The following is a 17,505-nucleotide window of genomic DNA, read 5'->3' on the forward strand; positions in this document are numbered from 1 at the left end:
CCAAATATGTGCTGACTGTAAGGTCTAAGGCCTCAAAAAGCATCCTAAAGTCTAACCTTTGCCAGTAAGGAAATTTATTTCCAGCCATAACAATGGATTCATTTAGTAATGTGCTTCATCAAATGCCAGGCAGCAGGTGGAAATAGGTCAGGGCTCAGAGGAAAAGCTCTCAGAAAACAACCAAAGTACTTTTAAGTGAAAAAGTCCACAGAGGTTTGTTTTTTCTCTCTCCCTCAAGTCCTGTTTGTCATGGTTTGGACTCACAGGGTCATCTCCCAGAAAAGACTTGAAAAAACCTTTCGCCAAAATCTCTTTTCAAATCAAGTGAATTCTCTCAACATAGTGTCTGGGGTTTTTTTCATTTCTGGCTAAATAAAAAGAATTTCAGAACTGGAGGGCAGTTTGCTTTATTTTTACATAGCTGAGAAGTTGAGATTTATTTGATCTGATCTCCAAGTGAAGTGAAGAGGGAAAACAGGATACTGTATTTGGCAGCAAATATGTGGCAATCACACAAAGTAAACTCTTGATATATCTGTAATCTCTTCGTTGGCTTATCCCTGATTCAGTTTAAGGCTCTGGAAAAAGCTACCAAACCTCTTCATGTGAAGTGTGAGATGGAACTTATTAGTCATGGCAATTTGCTTCTTATGGGATGCTGGCAGTCAGAGAGCACAGTGTGCTGAAAAAACCAAGCGCAGAATCATGAGCCTCTTAGTCCTCCTTGGAGGTACCAGAGAGAAGAGAGTTCCAGGTTAGTTTAACACACAGAAGCTGGACATATGAAGGAAAGCATGAGGAGAAGTTGAACTTACAAAGCTTTAGGGTTTGGCTTTTGTCAATTTTTTTGGCTTTTGATCTTTTTAGGTTTTGTTATCTTCAGCCCATAGTACACAAATACATTTGCCGTAAACCCATTAAATCTGAGGGATGAGAAAGTTGGTTCCACATTGAAAAGGGGATATAATTCTAAAAGGATGCATCTAGAAAACCAGGGGTACTTCCAATGTCTCCTCCAGACATCATTTTTCTTGCACCTTTTTCTTATTATATTTTAGTTCCTGGGTGACAAGACACTATTCACTGAGAAAAATAGACTCATCTATGGCTATTTATATTTTCAAAATTAGACAGTGTCCCTCCTGTTCCTTCTACCTCATTCTAGACAGATGAAAAAAAATCTTATTTCAGGCAGACAGAACATACACATAGTTGTCCCACATACTTACGCATCCCATAATTCGTTGGCAAAAGTGACAGATTTCAGGGTATTTGTCTGACGCCTAAAAACACTACCAAGGCATATGGGGCTTGAAAGAAGCAGCAGGATGAACCAGGAGTTCCCTCCTCAGTCAAACAGCGGGAGCCTCCCCTGCATCCCACAGGAGGTGTCCATACTGTCCGGCGGCAGGGCAGCTTGGCCACCACGAGTTGGTTTGGGCCTCTCTCCCCACTTCAGGAGAGCTCAGGGGAGCCATGGCCACCAGCTCTTACTTCAGCAAGGGCTGCAGGGAGTCCAGTCCCTTCTCTGCTGCTCAGGAACAGCTCCCCAGGTCTGTGCCTGTGCCTCACAGCTGATCCCCATGCCCTGCCCATGGGCTGCCCCTTCTCCTCTCCTCTCTCCTCCCCTCGCAGCTCTGGGGCCAGAATATTTTCTGTCCAAACACCACGACATAACCTGCATATCTACATGGGCTGAAACCTCGTGCAGAGGCAGTGTTGCCCTGGGGTAGGGCAGAATGGCCTTTTTTGCAGGGCAGGAGGGTCAGGGCAGGGTCAGTGCCATGTGAAGTGGTGGTTTGGCAACTCAGGAGTGCTTGAAACCTGCTCTGTTTCCCTCCCTGCCCAGCTCAGTGCAGTCTGTGCCAGCTCTGGGGTCTGGTGCACTGCTAGCAGCTCCACCCCACCCAGGCTAATAAAAATAACCAGTCATGTTTTCCTTCTTTTTTAATTGTTTTTTGTTTCAAATGTGGGGTGAAATTCCTGGCACGATAGAATGTCCTTTGCAGGGCGAAGTAAGGTAAAATTGCAAGCCATGAGGCTGAGCTGGGCCAACTTAGCAAGAAGCTGCTTCAGACCCACCAGCGGGACCTTCACCACGAGCCCATTTCTCACAGTAAAATTTCATCCATCTTACTGCGCATCCACATATTTTAGGGTGAAAAAAGGGCTAAACCAAACTTCAGAGAGATTTGGTTTTCCTCGGTTTCAAGTTATTTTGTAAAAATGAAAAAACTTGAATGTTTTCATTTGGCTTTGTTGACCATTCTTTTAGCTTCTTGCCTTTTTTCTCCATTTTCCTTTAAAGGGTAGGCAAATATTTTTGAAACAGCTCACTTAGCTGGAAAGTAAAGGAAGAGGCAGTGAGAAATTGTAAGTTAAATGGAAAAAAATATTTTTTGCAAACTTTAAGGAAAACACTTCTAAACCTACTGATCACTCTTTAAAGTGAATTTTGTTAGCTAATTACCTTAATTCTTTTCCTGAGTTATGAAACAAGCTACAGAAACAGATGGACGGAATATTGTATTTAGCTGTATCTAGCATTTCTCTGTAAATTCTTAGCCTCAGTTCCTGCATCTCCTTCCTTTGCCTTGGTTAAAATGATGCCGAAGGGGATATCAGACTAAATTGACGGCTCTGCTGAGAAAGTGACCACAGCCTATGCAGGAAGAAGTATGGTCATAACCAGGGGCTCTCTTAAGTAGTTCTTAGCTCAGAAAAGATGAAGCAGATTAGACCTAGGAAAGGGACTCTGTAGAGATGTTAGTCCTCACACACTTCAGAGTAGCTCATGAAGAGATGTGTAACCTTGCTCCAACCTGAAACAGCCCCTTGGGTATGCTTATATTGAGGGTCACATTTGGCAGTTTTCTAGGAAGCAGAGCAGAGAGCCAGAATCAGCATCCCTAAATTCCAAAATGACTGTAGAGATATTCCAGTACCTCAGGAAGCTCTATCCTCCATAGCACCCCAAGAAAAAAACCAAATAAATGCTACCACAGCCTAGTGCAGGCTCACTCCAGACATCTTTTTTCAGGGAAGAAATTTAAGAAGCCAGAATTCCCTTGTATGACTTTTCTTGTCTCCCAGTTGTCTCAACACATTTTTGTTCTTCCTTACAGAAAAAAAATCACTGACCCGTCTGTCAATGCCATCTCTGCTCCAGTGAGCTGCTTCAAGCATTTGTTCACAGAGGGCTGAATAATGGACCAGTGCCAAAGTCCTAATCAGGAGAAAAGCTACTAGTAGTTACAGCTCCTCAGCATTATACATGTTTCTGAGTGTGACTGATTAAGACTGTTGTTTGGAACAGGGGAACTGTGTCAGAGGTGCCACATCCCATAAATTAGTTTAAGCTGAGGTAATGTATGCACCAAGATACAGCAATACGTCTGCTAGCTCAACAAGTTTGGCAAGCAAATGTCTGGGAAAACAAGACCATTTTCAGGCACTTCATCCAGCTAAGACAGAGTGGCACAACTGAGAAGACCCTTACAGGAAGAAACTTCTTTGTCTTTTGTTTATTTTTTAAGGGGAAAGAAAATAACTGAGAAAAAATGTTGGTGTCCAGACTCCATTAAGTTAGACAGGAAGAACGGTCTAGTTCTCAAAGCAAGGCATTTGCCACTAGGGACTCCTGAGTTTTAATCCATCCCCTCTGCAACCTCTATAGTGCTCTACAGAAAAGTCATTTAATTCTAGTCCAGACAGTGAACTTTGTATGCTGCTGAGCAGATTAGTCATACAAGTGTGTTCTTTTCTGTGGGACTACTCATGTGAGGAAGTTATCGATGGCGAGAGGGGGAGCAAATCTGGCCCTCTGTATGGAGTCGCACAGAGGGAGAAAAAGCTACCACAAGTTTTAATTGGTATGACCTCCTTGGAGGAAAAACTATCTGCAGTAATGCTGGAAGAAATTGTAAGAAAATTAGGATACTTCTGATAGGAAGATCTGTTAATCAGAACAGCAGTCTTATAAGTTAGAGAAGCTTTATTGACTGTTTCAAATGCAATTAACTGGACTAAGGAATTGTAAATGCAAGGAATCCAATAAACACATTTCACCAGAAACATTGAATAAATGAGTGATTAGGAGTTTTGTGTTTGTAGCACCCATCGCTTCTTACAGTGGGTGACTAAGACATCATACTTGCTGGCAATGCAGATGGGAACCCAGCCAAAAGCCACCTAAAAATGTGGTTTTTCTTTTGAACCAGTATTGGAGTGTAGTTTCGGAGGCTTGTGGTACCTCAACTAGAACCAGACTCTCGCAAAACTTACTTTAGTTATTTAGCAAGGTGTCGTGGGTTGACAGCCTTTATCCCAATATCGTGTGTTGTGTCTGGCAGCTGTGCCTTTTCTCTCTTCCCCCCCCCCCCCGGCCGTCTTGCTGCGGCAGGGCGGGGAAGAGAGGAGGGAGTGTTTGACCAGGTCCTTTTGCTTTTGGCTTTTGGCTGCTTGGCTTGGCTAGCCGCTTTGCTTGCTTGCTTTCTGCTCTTTGCACTGTTTTTTTTTCCTTTTCTTTTGTTCCCTCTTTCTTACCCTCCCCTGAAGATACTGGACCGGCTCCGGACCTGACCTGAGACGTCCAGGACACCTGGAGCTTGCGAGAGAAGCTTGGCGCCCTTCACGACACAGTCTGTTTTCTTTTCTTTTCTTGTGTTGGGGAGTGTTCTTTTGTTACTTGTAAATAAATAGGTTTTGTTTTCCACTTTGCTCCTCCGAGAAATTCCTTCCCGAACCCGGTGTTGGGGGAGGGGTGGTTGGAGGTTTGTTTTGTTTGGGGGGCTCCCTTTTGGAGATTTCCCCTAATTTGTCCTAAACCAGGACAGAAAATATTTTCTGTGCCTCAAGCTCTGCTCCACTGAATCCTTCCCAGCAACTGACTGTTGTGAGTCAGGTGCAAGAGGTTAAGGAATTGTTAGTGATCTGAACTGAAACTGAACAGGAACAATTTTGGCTACAGACTAACCTGAACTGGAAAGGAGGTTAAAAAGCAACTTACTTGATCTCCTGATGTGACAACATCCTTGGTGATGCTACAATTTCTTAATCCCATTGATATACCTGAGGAGAAATCTGATGTGAAGCAATTGTAGGAAACATGTTGTTAGCTCACTTGGAAGTTACAGTGTACTGGAGGACATGTATCATAGTTTGTTCATTCTTTCCATACCAGAAAGAGCTCTCTCTGAACAGAGCTTAGTCCTTTTTCCGTTTGGAAATATTCCCCTTTTAGAAGCCTGTGACCTGGGAGGGTGGTTGTTCTCATTTTGGGGGAAAGAAAAGAAAACCTCCATGAATTCCAAGGACTTAGTGTCACTGATTGTGTTGCGTTATCCAGAATTGAAGAGCTTTAATGACCATTTACACTAAAGCCTTTAGCACTGCTCAGGCAGAAAATTGTACTGTCTCCTGCTTTCATGTTCCTGCAGTCTTACATTGTTAAGAGCTTTAAAGTGCCTGAGAGAAGCCTGAGGGCACAAAGATGAGGTTTGCAGCTTTCAAAAGCCTGTGTCCAAAGGATAGCAGAGAAATCCACAGCCCAGGTTCAGGCCTTGTCCCTAGAGAGTTATGTTGGCAATGTCCAGGTACAAAAACTACTTCAGAAACGGTTTAACATGGAAATCTAGTTGGGCTAATTGATCTTGCTGAGAAGATGAGACACCTTCATACATGGGACTGGCTCACATTTCTCTCCAAAATACTATTCTTGAGGCATGCTTGAGCATCATGTGGCAGAAATTACATTGGGTTATTCAGTCCAAACTCAGATGAGGCATGAGGGACCTCATACACTGTAAGTATTCAGTCATAGAAAGACCACACATCCATCCAGCATATTCAGATATGCAGCATGTAACTTACACGTTACAGGAGACTGAGACTTACAACTGCAAAGGCAATTGCTGGACACCCTGAAGAGCAGGACTGTGCTTAGCAGTCAGTGTGGGGGCTGCTTGGAATTTGTAAAGGAAAGCGAGTTAAAGCAGAGGGCAACAAGTGTGCATTTTGTGCAGCAGTTGGCTGTGCTGCCAGTGAAAGGAAAAACAGACTCAAGTTCATAAGCACTTCATGATCCCTTGCTTTGTTTTCCCTTCCCTCACCCTAACACCTTTCAAACTACCTTATTAATGTAAACCACTCATTCATTACACAGAGGTTTAGTATTTGCAGGAATTTTAGGGAGGAGTAATAGTTACACAATGGCATCTGCAGCTGTTTTACATTTATTTATCCAACAGTGTTTTCAACTCTCCTGCCCAAAATCCAAACAGACGTCCTCTCTGGGAATGCAGTGTGTAAAGAATGCACACATGCAAGGCTGTCTGAAATTTTAATTGCAGAAAGATCAGGAAGTTCAGACTGAAGGTTCGCAGAGCAACTCTAGCCCCTTCTCCCTGGGTGTATCACGTTGTTACAATAGGATCTTTCATTATATAATCATGCAGAATGGGCAACTCAGCTTGCTGTTTGACATGTGGAACCATCTCACACAGTGCAAAGGGCTTCAACTCCTTTCTGTCACCTCAACGTCTTTATTATCTTTAATACTTCTTTACTACCTTTTGGAATTGTTAGGAGTGCTAATAATGTTCTGAAGAACCCTACAGAACTAGTTACAAGAGAGCCTGCATGTCTAAAGAAAGGACATAAATTCAACAAGGTGCTAAGTACATTCATATCTTGAAGAACAGTGGTGGACTCATGATTAATGCACTCATTACAGTTTAGGTACATCTTTTAACAGTGCCCAGGTGAGTAACAGGACCCCTCATATGGAGGAGGGGATTGATTCCAAGTTGTCCTAACGGCTGCAGCGCTGTACAGAAGCCAATAAAGTAGCTTGTCATGAATCACCTTTAAAGCTGACAAAGTAATGTAAGCAACTGTTTTAAGATGAGTTTGATGAGTTCATGAAGAGTGAAAAACTAGGGAATGACATAAAAACCCCCAGATTCAGAGAATATGCAAATCTTACCCATCACTGTGGTCCTGTTTTCCTCTATACTCATTTGGTTTATGCATCAGTGACCCAGTTCTGCAACAGCAGTTCAGGTGTTACTGACATGTCCCAGTAATTCTGGATCAGTCACCAGGGCTGATGCTCTGTAAGAGAATTCAAAATCTCTCATAAAAATGTGAATCACTTTATGCAAGACACCAAACAAAGCAAGCCTGTAGACAGCTTCAGTAGGGTCTGACTGATTCACCTGACGCATATAGAATGTACAGAATAATTACAGAAATGCTTGGATGCAAAAAAGATGCTTTGTTTTTCCACATGGTTAATGTACATGCTCATCTGGGAAAGCCCTCTGCCTCAGCTTAAAACATTCTGAAGAGGCCAGAACATTAAAAACTACAGAAACACAATGAAAAGGGATATTCTCCTTATCAGTGTCAGTGGGTAAGCCATCAGCTTTGATAAAGGTAAATCCCTGATGTTGAGTGGAACTTAACACAGTTTTTTTCCAGATTCAGATGTTGAACCTTTTCTTCCCCATGTGAATGTAATAGCGCTTTGATCAAGCATGAAGGGTAAATGCAATACAATAGATGTAAAGCCAGATTGGATCCAATTCCAAACTTCCCATATCCTCTCCTAGCTGTGGAGCGTTCAGGTACTGGCTTTACCTCTTCTTTCCCGTCTCTCAGTGCTAAAATGTCCTCAAAGATGTTCCTGCACAAAAGAAAAGAAGATAAACTGAATCAGAGGGAATGTTAGTCTCCTACAGAATGATATACTAATTTTACAGTACACTACATCTCAAGAACTAAGCCAGGATTAATTTATATAGCTGCTGATTAAAAAAGTGAAAAGGACCTCACATTGCACAAAACAAATGAACAAATGAAAGGATGCCAGCCAGATGCTGGAGCAAATGTCTGCCTCTGCCATTAACATATGCTGCCTCAGACTTTCCAGGAAGTCTTCTCGAATGGCACTGCTATGGCAAAAAAAAAATGCTTGGTTTATTCAGTCACTGACAACGTACTCCCAGATTCTTCAGGATTCCTTGCAACATTTTCAGCAGTTAAGCACTGCATCATGAAGAATTTGTAGGCAGAGCTAAGATTCCAGATTCATGCTTGCATGTAACGATGTGCTTCTGCCCAAAGCAGTAGTATGTGCTTAATCCTAGCCCAGCTGCTTCATTGCATCTCATTACCAGAAATCAATCTTGAGCAAAATTTAGTTTAAAGATAATGTGCAACTAATATATGCTGCATATTGCTTATTGTATGTGCTGCAAAGGGATGTCAACCTTTAGACTGGATGTGTCATAGTCTCTCCTTTGCTGAAGGCTTTGAGTCAGGAAGATTTTCTTGAAGGTAAGTGCTAGCTAGTAGAGTTAAAGATTATTAGTGAAAATCCTAGGCCACATAGAATGGAAGACAAGTAATGATCATAGATTTTTCTCTGCAAAACATCTGTTTACATAGATAGCAACTCACTGGTTGCATAGAATCTTGAGACTCTACAAAGGTCCGCACAAACCTACATATTCCCACAAAAATACTTTATATACCAGTGCGACAGCTATTGATGGAGCATTTGTGTGCAGGATATTGGGGAAAATATTGATCAAACGTCATTTTTCTGACTAGACTGCTAGGATTAATTTTTACCTTTTTAATGATACTTTATTCCCTAACTCACTTAGGCCAACAGGCCATTTGAGCAATCCAGAAAAGTCACAAAATGTGATTAGAACTTGGTACAATAGAAATTTCCTTTCTTTCCAGAAGAAGAGGGAAAAGAGAAATTCAGAGATTTGGTAGAAGTGCCTCTTGGTTGAATTACTAAAGTATGATATAATGCACCTTGGCTCTTCCTCACAACTTGGGAGCATTTCAGGCTGCTGTTCCTGCCTGCAAAATATTCAGGGCAGGCACCATGAAAACATACCTGAGCACATACCCAGGGAGAGGCTTTGGCTGAGGTCAGGGCTACGATACAGACTCTACTGCAGTGTTTCCTTGTTAACTAGGGTAAGTCAATCGTGGTCATTGGAGCTGTGGAACAGGTCCAATCACCGCGATTAATTTACCCTGATTAATATATAATCAGGTCCAGATTATAACTCAGATAAGGTGAAAGCCTGTCTACTTCTATCCTTTCCTTTCCAAAGCAATTTTAAATATACATTAATAAACACCAAAAGTGAACACTTTGTCTGTAAAGCCTGTCTAACCACCACGTTGCAAGGCAGGCTGTATCACCTTGGCCAGGAGCCTTCTTTGACTCATCCCATTTTTATTCACATGAATATTCCAGGGTTCTGTGGTTAAATCCAGAATAATTCAGGGTGAGTTTTTCCAGTGTTTACATTAGGACAAGAATTCACACTGAGGAGTAAATGCATTCCTTTTAGGTTTTGTTTAGCACTAGTGTAACAGCTTTCCATATCATTCTTCCCCACTGTGAGAGCTGCACAGGAGTAGTGTAAATCCATCTCAGTGCTACTTTAAGTGTAGCTTTAGGCTTCAGTCATCCATAGATTGCACAGTGTGCCTTGCTGCAGAACAAGCTGCAGTTGGAGCTGTTAGTGCTTGTTTTGATACAGGTGTTCACTACAATGACAAGGAGCACAAAACAATCAGAGATTCAGGACTAACCAAGTTTTGGTTATCACAGATTAGAGGAGACTCCCTATGTTAGTGGTAATTCCTCTCATCCCTCCTTCCTTTTGATAAAATGCTTCTGTAATCTATTTTTTCATGGTGCTTCTGAAAACAGCTGGCTGCTTCCAATGTTTCCACTTTTCCAATGGAGCATGGTTAAGGGACTTGGCTGCAGAAAAACTTCATCACCTTGGCCTTTGGCTAAATGAACAGCATTGAGTCTGGCATTAGCCTCTTCAGACAATAAAGATAATATGCTAGAAACCAGAAGTTCTGAAGGAGCAAACAAAAGAGAAAAAAGCCACCAAGGCTGGATAACAGACACACCAAAAGTCCTGATGGGACCAAAGGACAGAATGGATGAACTGCAAATGAAACAATGGGTCTCTTTTATGTATGGCAATTTCTTTGATGGATGACTAGAAGACTTGAGTATTGCATTACCTACTCATTTCCTAAGACTTAAAAATGTGTTTATTATGTCAGAATGAGAAATAATGCATTGAACTTTATAGAAGCATTATATGAATCAATGGCACACACTTGCCTGTAATACTGTATTCACCTCCAAAAGAGCCACAGAGGACTTACCAGAGTTAAGTAACAAATATGACTAGGAGCAGAAAGTTTCTGTACAGGGGAGACTGAGGCTATTAAGATCAGAATGAAGATGCTTAAGATAAACCAGGAAATTATCCAAAACCATTGCATTATTACTGAACATTGGACAACTGCCACAGAGCCTGTGTAAATCTGTAGAGCAGTTTTGAGTACCACGGACTTCATCTTATTGCTGTCACATACGTGCAGTAATTTTGAGGGGGAAACTTAGCCCAGATTAACATCAGACTGAAAAGGTTAGTAGTATGCTTTAAAGTCCAGTTCACGTCTCAGACACAAGAAAAGAAGAACCCAGGCAGCCACTACAGCAATCACTACAGCCAGGAATTTGGGGGCATACAGAAAGGAAATGAAAATTTCATAGAGGAAAAAAAATCCACACAGAGGCAGAGGGAGTGACTAAGAGAATATACTGTGAGGTATATTGTGCTAGGCACAACTAATTCCTCAGCAATGCAGGGAAAAAGGTGGAAGGACATAATTTCATGTAAAAGCCACTATTTTCTTGACTAGTGATACTGTAGTAGATTTCCTGAAGCAATTAATAGGGGTAATATATGGATACAAAGTATCAGAAATATTTAATTAATTCTATGTGTCATTTCTTAAATTTTTGGAAATAAAAAATTGCTTACAGAAGACAAAATGAAGTAGAACAAATGATGGAAGAAATGCACTTCCCGAGTGGATTGCCTATGATTTCACAGGTTATTTTGAAAGAAGTAAAATAAGCTAAAGTTAAAGACAGTGTGATAATTATTGAAATCAGGTAAGTCCAATTCTGTGTCCAGTAATGCCAGTTATTAATTCACTGTTGTCTTCTTGTTGCTTTCTCCTGTGGTACAGGTATGACTGAATGGAAAATAAATGCATCCAGCAAACCTTGTTTCTTGTCACATTTCTCAGTAGATGTTTTATAAATTTCACCAGCAAAAGAAAGAGCTACTGCAGGACACAGAAGAGAAAATAAAGCCTCTTTTGGAACAGCTCACTGACAGCAATGGAACAAGTTCAGCTGTAAATCAAAGGGGAATCCTCACTATAAAATGAAGCAGTGTTCTACTGCCCAAACACAGCTGAAAGGGACTGTTTTATGGTACATTGCAACATAACCAGAGAGCTTCTGTCACTCTATCTACAGCAACAGCCTTGAATATTGTGGTCCAAATTCTCTCATTTGTTGCATGTGTACAAGGATTTTAAAGGCTTTAATTTGGGGAGATTTGGCCCAAAATTAGATAAAATGGATAACTTGATAATTTTGCCTCCTTCTACACAAAATAAATTTCCTCACTGCAAAAGCAGCTGCCTTTCAAATGCCTTCACAGTCTAGGAGACATTCAGTAGTCTAATTCCCTGCCAGTGAAGTCAGGCTGTTACCATGGCAGCTGGGAGTGTAAACCCTCAATGTATGAAAACGTGCAGGCTGATAAAGCAGATTGTTGTACAGGTCCTTATGTGCTGTGCCTGTGTGTACATTGAACATGAAAGCATGTGGCTTTAGGGTGGGAGCGAGGCAGAGGAGAACAGCCCAGCAAAAACTCCACCAGAGCAGCTCTGGCTAAGCTGCCAGCTGGATCCCAGCACTGCAGGAGCCCTAAGGACACTGCACGAATAGGCTGAGGGTCACAGGGCAAGGACTCAGACAGGATGGGAAGGGATAATCCAGCAAAGGAACTTCACCCGTGCAGACAGGCTCTGGCATAATCCAGCAGTGATATCCCTCAAGGGGACAAGCACTAATTCCAGCTTGACCTTGGTCTAAACACTGCATTTGTTGCACAAAGTATAGCACAGAAGATGGCTGTTTTGCTCCAGTGAATGAAGGGTCTGGGGCCCAGAAACTGGCAGCACACCTATCTACAGAGAAAGGGAAAGGGACAGTCTCCCTTTAATAATTTTTAGCCTGGCATTAGTTCAAGATTTTCTTCATCCTCTTCCAGGGAAACTGGAGCCTTCGTTCCTTCCTTTCATTAAAATAAATGAATGTTTGATTGATGATCCTGGAGCCTGATATCTTCCATGTGTTAAAAGATTAGCTATAGCAGTGGCTACTGCCAACAGCACATGCTGATGTGTTGCAACCCTAATCTCCAGGGTCCTTTTTGAGGGCAAGAAGCCCATTTCCATGACCTAGTCAGCCAGTGGCCTCTTTAATTCTGTGAAGGTACAAACACAGCAGTGATTTTGTAAAGATGGGTCTTCACCAACCAGGAATCAAGTTGTGACCCACCTGCTCATCCCAGTGAAGCTGCTGAGTGAGTAGGGAGTAGTGACAAAGTGATTTGCACAATGGTAGGTACAACAAAGCTCAGGCAAAATTGAGATCAAAATCCACAGAGCGATTAAAACCTTCCCTCTTACCATCCAGGCACACCAGTATGCTCTGAGAACGAGTGGTTCCTCCATAGTTCCTTTTGGAGAGGGCACTGAACTGAATCTGAACAGAAAACCATTTTGAGCTGCTATTTTTTTCATCTCAGACCACACAGGAAACTATTATGATGATTTTGCTGAAGCTGAGCCAGGATGAGCAAACATTGACTTTTCTGGTTCAGAATAACAGAACAGGACTTGACAGCTTCACCAGGGACCTTTCTGCATGAGAACAGCTTGATTCTAGCAGGCCCTGAACCTCACAGCTTTAGGCATTCACCAGCGTTCCCATCTGTTTTGCTCAAATGTGCCCTGTGATTCTGCTTTGCTCGGCAGACCTTTGCAGCAGGCTGCTTGCCACAGCAACATTTTCGCCTGTCTAAATTGATGCTCCTCACTGGAGAAACCTGCCAAAATTTTTATTCCTGTCTGAAATGTCCTGTAAGTCTGCTGAGATCCTTCTGTGTCTGCTCCTTCCAGTTCAAGCACCTGGATACAGCCTTGAGTGCAGCTTAGATCCCAGGTGTAGATATGTATGTTCCTACACTGTGCAGGCATAATGTCTGTTCCTCAGCCTGTTGTCTCTGCCCGGTTAGGCGTAGAATGGCCTTGGGACAACCCGCACTCCAAAGGACGAGTGCACTCTTCAGATTTTTCAGTCTTCAATATTGTTTATTTATTCTTATCAAATTCGACTTAACAAAGTCATCTCCCAGCCTGACAGAGGTCTGACCAGCAAGACAGCCATGGGCACACTGACCTCCCACTGGGTGGTCGTCTATTTTTATACTAAAAACCACGTATAAGATATTTACCTTTACCTTCCAGTACCTTTTACCCTTATTAACAAGTGCAGATTTAACGTGAACCAATCCCAAAGTGCCAACATCACCACCAAAGATGGATGACAAGAAGAAGAGGAGAAGGACAAGACATGCCCTAATTCCTCCATCTTGTCTCCTAAACCCCCCCCCCCCCGTACCAAAATCCCAAAACCTGTGTTTTCACCCTGTGAATAATCAATTTCTTCACCACTTATCCCCAAGTGATCCTCTCGTCCTCATACAGGTGGTACATCCCGTGCAGGGCGAAGATCCAGCCACCAAGCACTTCTGGCAACATTCCAGAATTTCCGAGCCCCCCCAGGGGTTATTTCAGCAACTCTGGACATCAGGAGTGATGTGTGGAGTTCCCAAGCATAGGTTTGTCAGAGAAGGCAGAGAAGGTCCTAGTCCTTTGACACTGGTGAGCCAGATATTCCTTGCTCTGCCAAAATACCGTAACTACCCTCAGTTGTGCTACAGCCTAGCTCCAACATTTTCTGCTCAAAAAGGCGGATTTAGAAAGGAAGAAAGAAACAGTCATTCAGGAGTGCCAGACAGCCCTAGCAGAGAAGCAGATAGACAAATTCTTTCCTATCTTAAGGCTTGGCATGTAAAGGCATCCTCACTGCAATGATGGCCCCCAGCCTTTGTTGATACATTGATAACACTGGTGCCAGACAACATCTCTGTGAACATCATGCTGTTTTGCCACACACATACTGCACCATCTTTATCCTGAGCTCCAGAGCAGCCCCAGTGTGGCCACATGACATCCTGGACCTTCCTTCATCCAGCCAGATAGAATTTCTGATGATGAGGAGGACTAGAGGGCCATGGTGAACCACAGGATGGAATCTATCCAGCTGCCCAAACCAGAGTTATCCTTACATTCCATATTTGTTTAGACCTATGTCTTCTGTATGGCAGGAGATACTGCAGTAACCAGTGAGCCATCACTGGGAAGTCACCAAAAACCGTGGAGTTTTTACATTTGGACGAGCAATAGCTTATAAGAGTTGTAAGAGTTGAAAGTTCTGGAAATGAAGCAACTTATAAATGCCTTGAAGCACCTCTGAATGGCTTAGTGTTAGATGTAGTTCCCAATTAACTATTCCTGGGGTATTTCATTCCCATTCCCCTACACACAGAGGTTTTCTTTTAAGTAATCCCCATCTCTTCAAGTCAACTTTATTTTATAATGAGAATAAAATAGGAGGACAAAGCTGGAGACTGTGTGCAACTGAAAAGACTAAAAACGATGACATTTGTTTTCAGAAATATTTGATATATAATGAACTGCAAATTCAGTAGAGCACCAGCTTGCAACAGATATGCCCTTTATGAGCAAGAGCTGGGAAAGAACAATGACAAAATGAGTCAAAGATGTGGATCCCCGGGACAGAGGGTATCTGGCACATCAGGGTAACATAAACAAGTGTGCTATATATAGGACTGGTCCTCGGGTGAATATACAGATGTTAAAGATGACCTCAAACAGAACCCCTGTTCAGATACACAAAAAAATACATAGGATAGCTGTGTTGTTTGAAGCCTGGGCTGGATGCCAGCAGCTTCCAGTTTCCCTTTTTCCCAGTTCAGTGTATCCTGACAGCTCCCAGCCTTTGTTGACACACAGGCAGTGATAGTGAGGAAGTTATGATCTGCTGGGAACTCATGCACGGCTCTCTTTGTCTGCCCGTCATGCCCGAGGCCCCGGGGACAGGCCCTTGTCTCGGGCTGTGTGCCCCTCACAGCAGAGGCTGGGCATTGCTTTGGGCACATGCAAATCCTCAGTGGGATTTGTCTCCAAATGAAACATTTCCACACTCCCCCATGGCATGTTCTGTCCCACACTAAGCATTAGTGCACTCCTCAAATTTAAAGCATTAACCTGGGAAACTGAAAAGGAGAGATTTTTTAATACTTTAACTATGGGCCCTCTCTATGTTTATGGCCTAATATCTCCTACATTCTGATGCACCATTTTACTGTGAAAGTATTAGATATTTACATCTACATTAGATCAGGGAGGATTGGAGAGATTTATGCAATATGTATTCTAACACTGGCACAAAATGTTTGGGGTTTGGGAAGAAAGTATGGATTCTGTGTTTTAGAAGCAATGAAGATGTTAATGGAGAGAAAATTAAAATATGCCCTGTGACAACATAATGGTTGCACAGAATCAAAATGCTTTTGAATTCTGCTCTACACTTCATTTTTATGGTTTATTCTGTTCTACACTTCAAATTTATGGTTTATTCTGAACAACAATCCTTAAATAATATGATGTGATGATAAATTATTAATATTTGGCAACCTCCTACCCTCTTGAGATTAGTTGGCTAGAGCATGATGATAATAACACCAAGGTTGTGAATTCGATCACAACTGAACAATGCATTTGAAAAATTGATATGAAACAATTCATATGAACAATTCATTTAAGAGCTGGACTTGATGATCATTGTGAGTCCCTTCCAATTCAGAATATTCTGTGATCCTAATGTAAATGCCTATCTTTTAAAGAAACTTTTCCCACAGTCTTCCTCTAGGCTACATTAAGGAAAAGTTAAGATGACTGTAAGTATTTTATTTCTTAATAAAAATTACACAGGAGTAGCAGACTTCAAGATGACAAGTTTGCTATCATATAATATACTTCAGCTTCAGGAATAACTGAATTTGAGAGAAGACATGCTTGAACTGGTTTATACATTTTTGCTCTCTGGATCCTGTATGTCAAATCATTTGCTTTGTTCCCTTGAGAGCTGAAAGAAATTAGGTCCAATTAACCTCTTTAAAGATGACTTCAAATGTTTTTCTGATGAATTTAATGAATTTTATTCTCATTCTTCTTTCTGCAAATCTAAAAAATAGCTGAATTTGAACACAATTTATTATGTCAGTTCTAAGACAGAATCACACAACTCTAAAGACACAGACTAGGTAAATGCTAATATTTTTACAAAATAGTTTCATTCACTTTGCCCCAAAATGGTAAGAAAAGTAGTTACTTGGTGTCATGACTTGCTATGACTCTTTCCCCTGCTTTCTCCCACTTTGGTAATTTCCACTCTATGAAAAGTCTGCTTGTGCAAACCCCTGTGTAAGAGATAGCATGGCTGGTAAAACAAATAAAGCCTGCTTACTTTCTGTCTCTCCTTCATACAGGCATTGCTTTGCACCTTCCTTCTCTTGTTTTGCACAAAACTTGTAAGAAGACAATAATCTTTGGGATTTCCATCCGGTTCAAAAGTTTACTCGGTGAAGATGAAAGCTAGGGTTAGGAAAGCTAGACTACTAACTCAGCTGAAAAAAAAAGTCATCCTCCTTTAACTTCAAATGAAGAAAATATTATACTCCAGAATTTTTGCCAGAAAAAAATTAGAGTGAGTGAGGGTAGGTTAGAGGCAACTTAGCCATTGTTTAAGCAGTGGGAACAAGAGGAAGAAGGCCTCCACGTTCATCCTGGTTTATTTATGTAATTTCTGATATGGACACGTATACTGCTGATCTTAAGCCCAAAATCAGCATTCTTCCTCACAGACTTGTCTCATTCAGCTAAAGACTTTATGAAGAGATTAGCAACTTAGCTCTGAATGTTCCACCCAAAGCAGAAATTCACTGTGAAGATGCCATTCTTAGTTCCATAATTTCTTCATTATTTCACAGTAAATAATTTCTATTTGTTTTCAGTGCAAGTAAAGGCAATAAAACCTAAGGATGTGGCAATGTCTTCTTGTATGACTCAAAACTAGCTACACTTCTTTATTACAATCAAAATATTTCAAGTCACTGGAATGTATTGTAGTCTGGTTCCTTTGTGCATTTGGGATCAAAAACAGCCAATATGCTTCGTTTTTTAAATAGTCTTCTATATTGTAGAGCTGATTTTTTCCCTCCTAATAAAAAGTTAATTAAAGAGTGCTGCATACAGTTGGATTCATTTCATAACACAGCACGTGATGCACAGCTCTACCACAAAAATACTCCTCTGTTCTTTCTGTTTCTTTCCTTTTTTTTTTTTTTTCTTGGTTTGCTTTAGCAA

At 41.5% G+C, this 17,505-nt stretch overlaps 1 protein-coding gene across 1 annotated transcript in view; it reads right to left on the reverse strand.

Annotated features, from left to right (window-relative positions):
• The window catches only part of SLC35A5 (solute carrier family 35 member A5), a 162,866-nt gene that overhangs the window by 73,054 nt on the left and 72,307 nt on the right, over positions 1–17,505 (reverse strand). The window contains exons 7-8 of the transcript XR_009114193.1: positions 7,642–7,687; positions 6,986–7,113 (exon numbers count right to left, since the gene is read on the reverse strand). The gene's annotated coding sequence lies outside the window, so the exon portion shown is untranslated. The remainder of the gene's footprint in view (positions 1–6,985; positions 7,114–7,641; positions 7,688–17,505) is intronic.

The sequence above is a fragment of the Melospiza georgiana genome, chromosome 2 (genome assembly GCF_028018845.1).
Source record: "Melospiza georgiana isolate bMelGeo1 chromosome 2, bMelGeo1.pri, whole genome shotgun sequence".
NCBI lineage: Eukaryota > Metazoa > Chordata > Aves > Passeriformes > Passerellidae > Melospiza > Melospiza georgiana.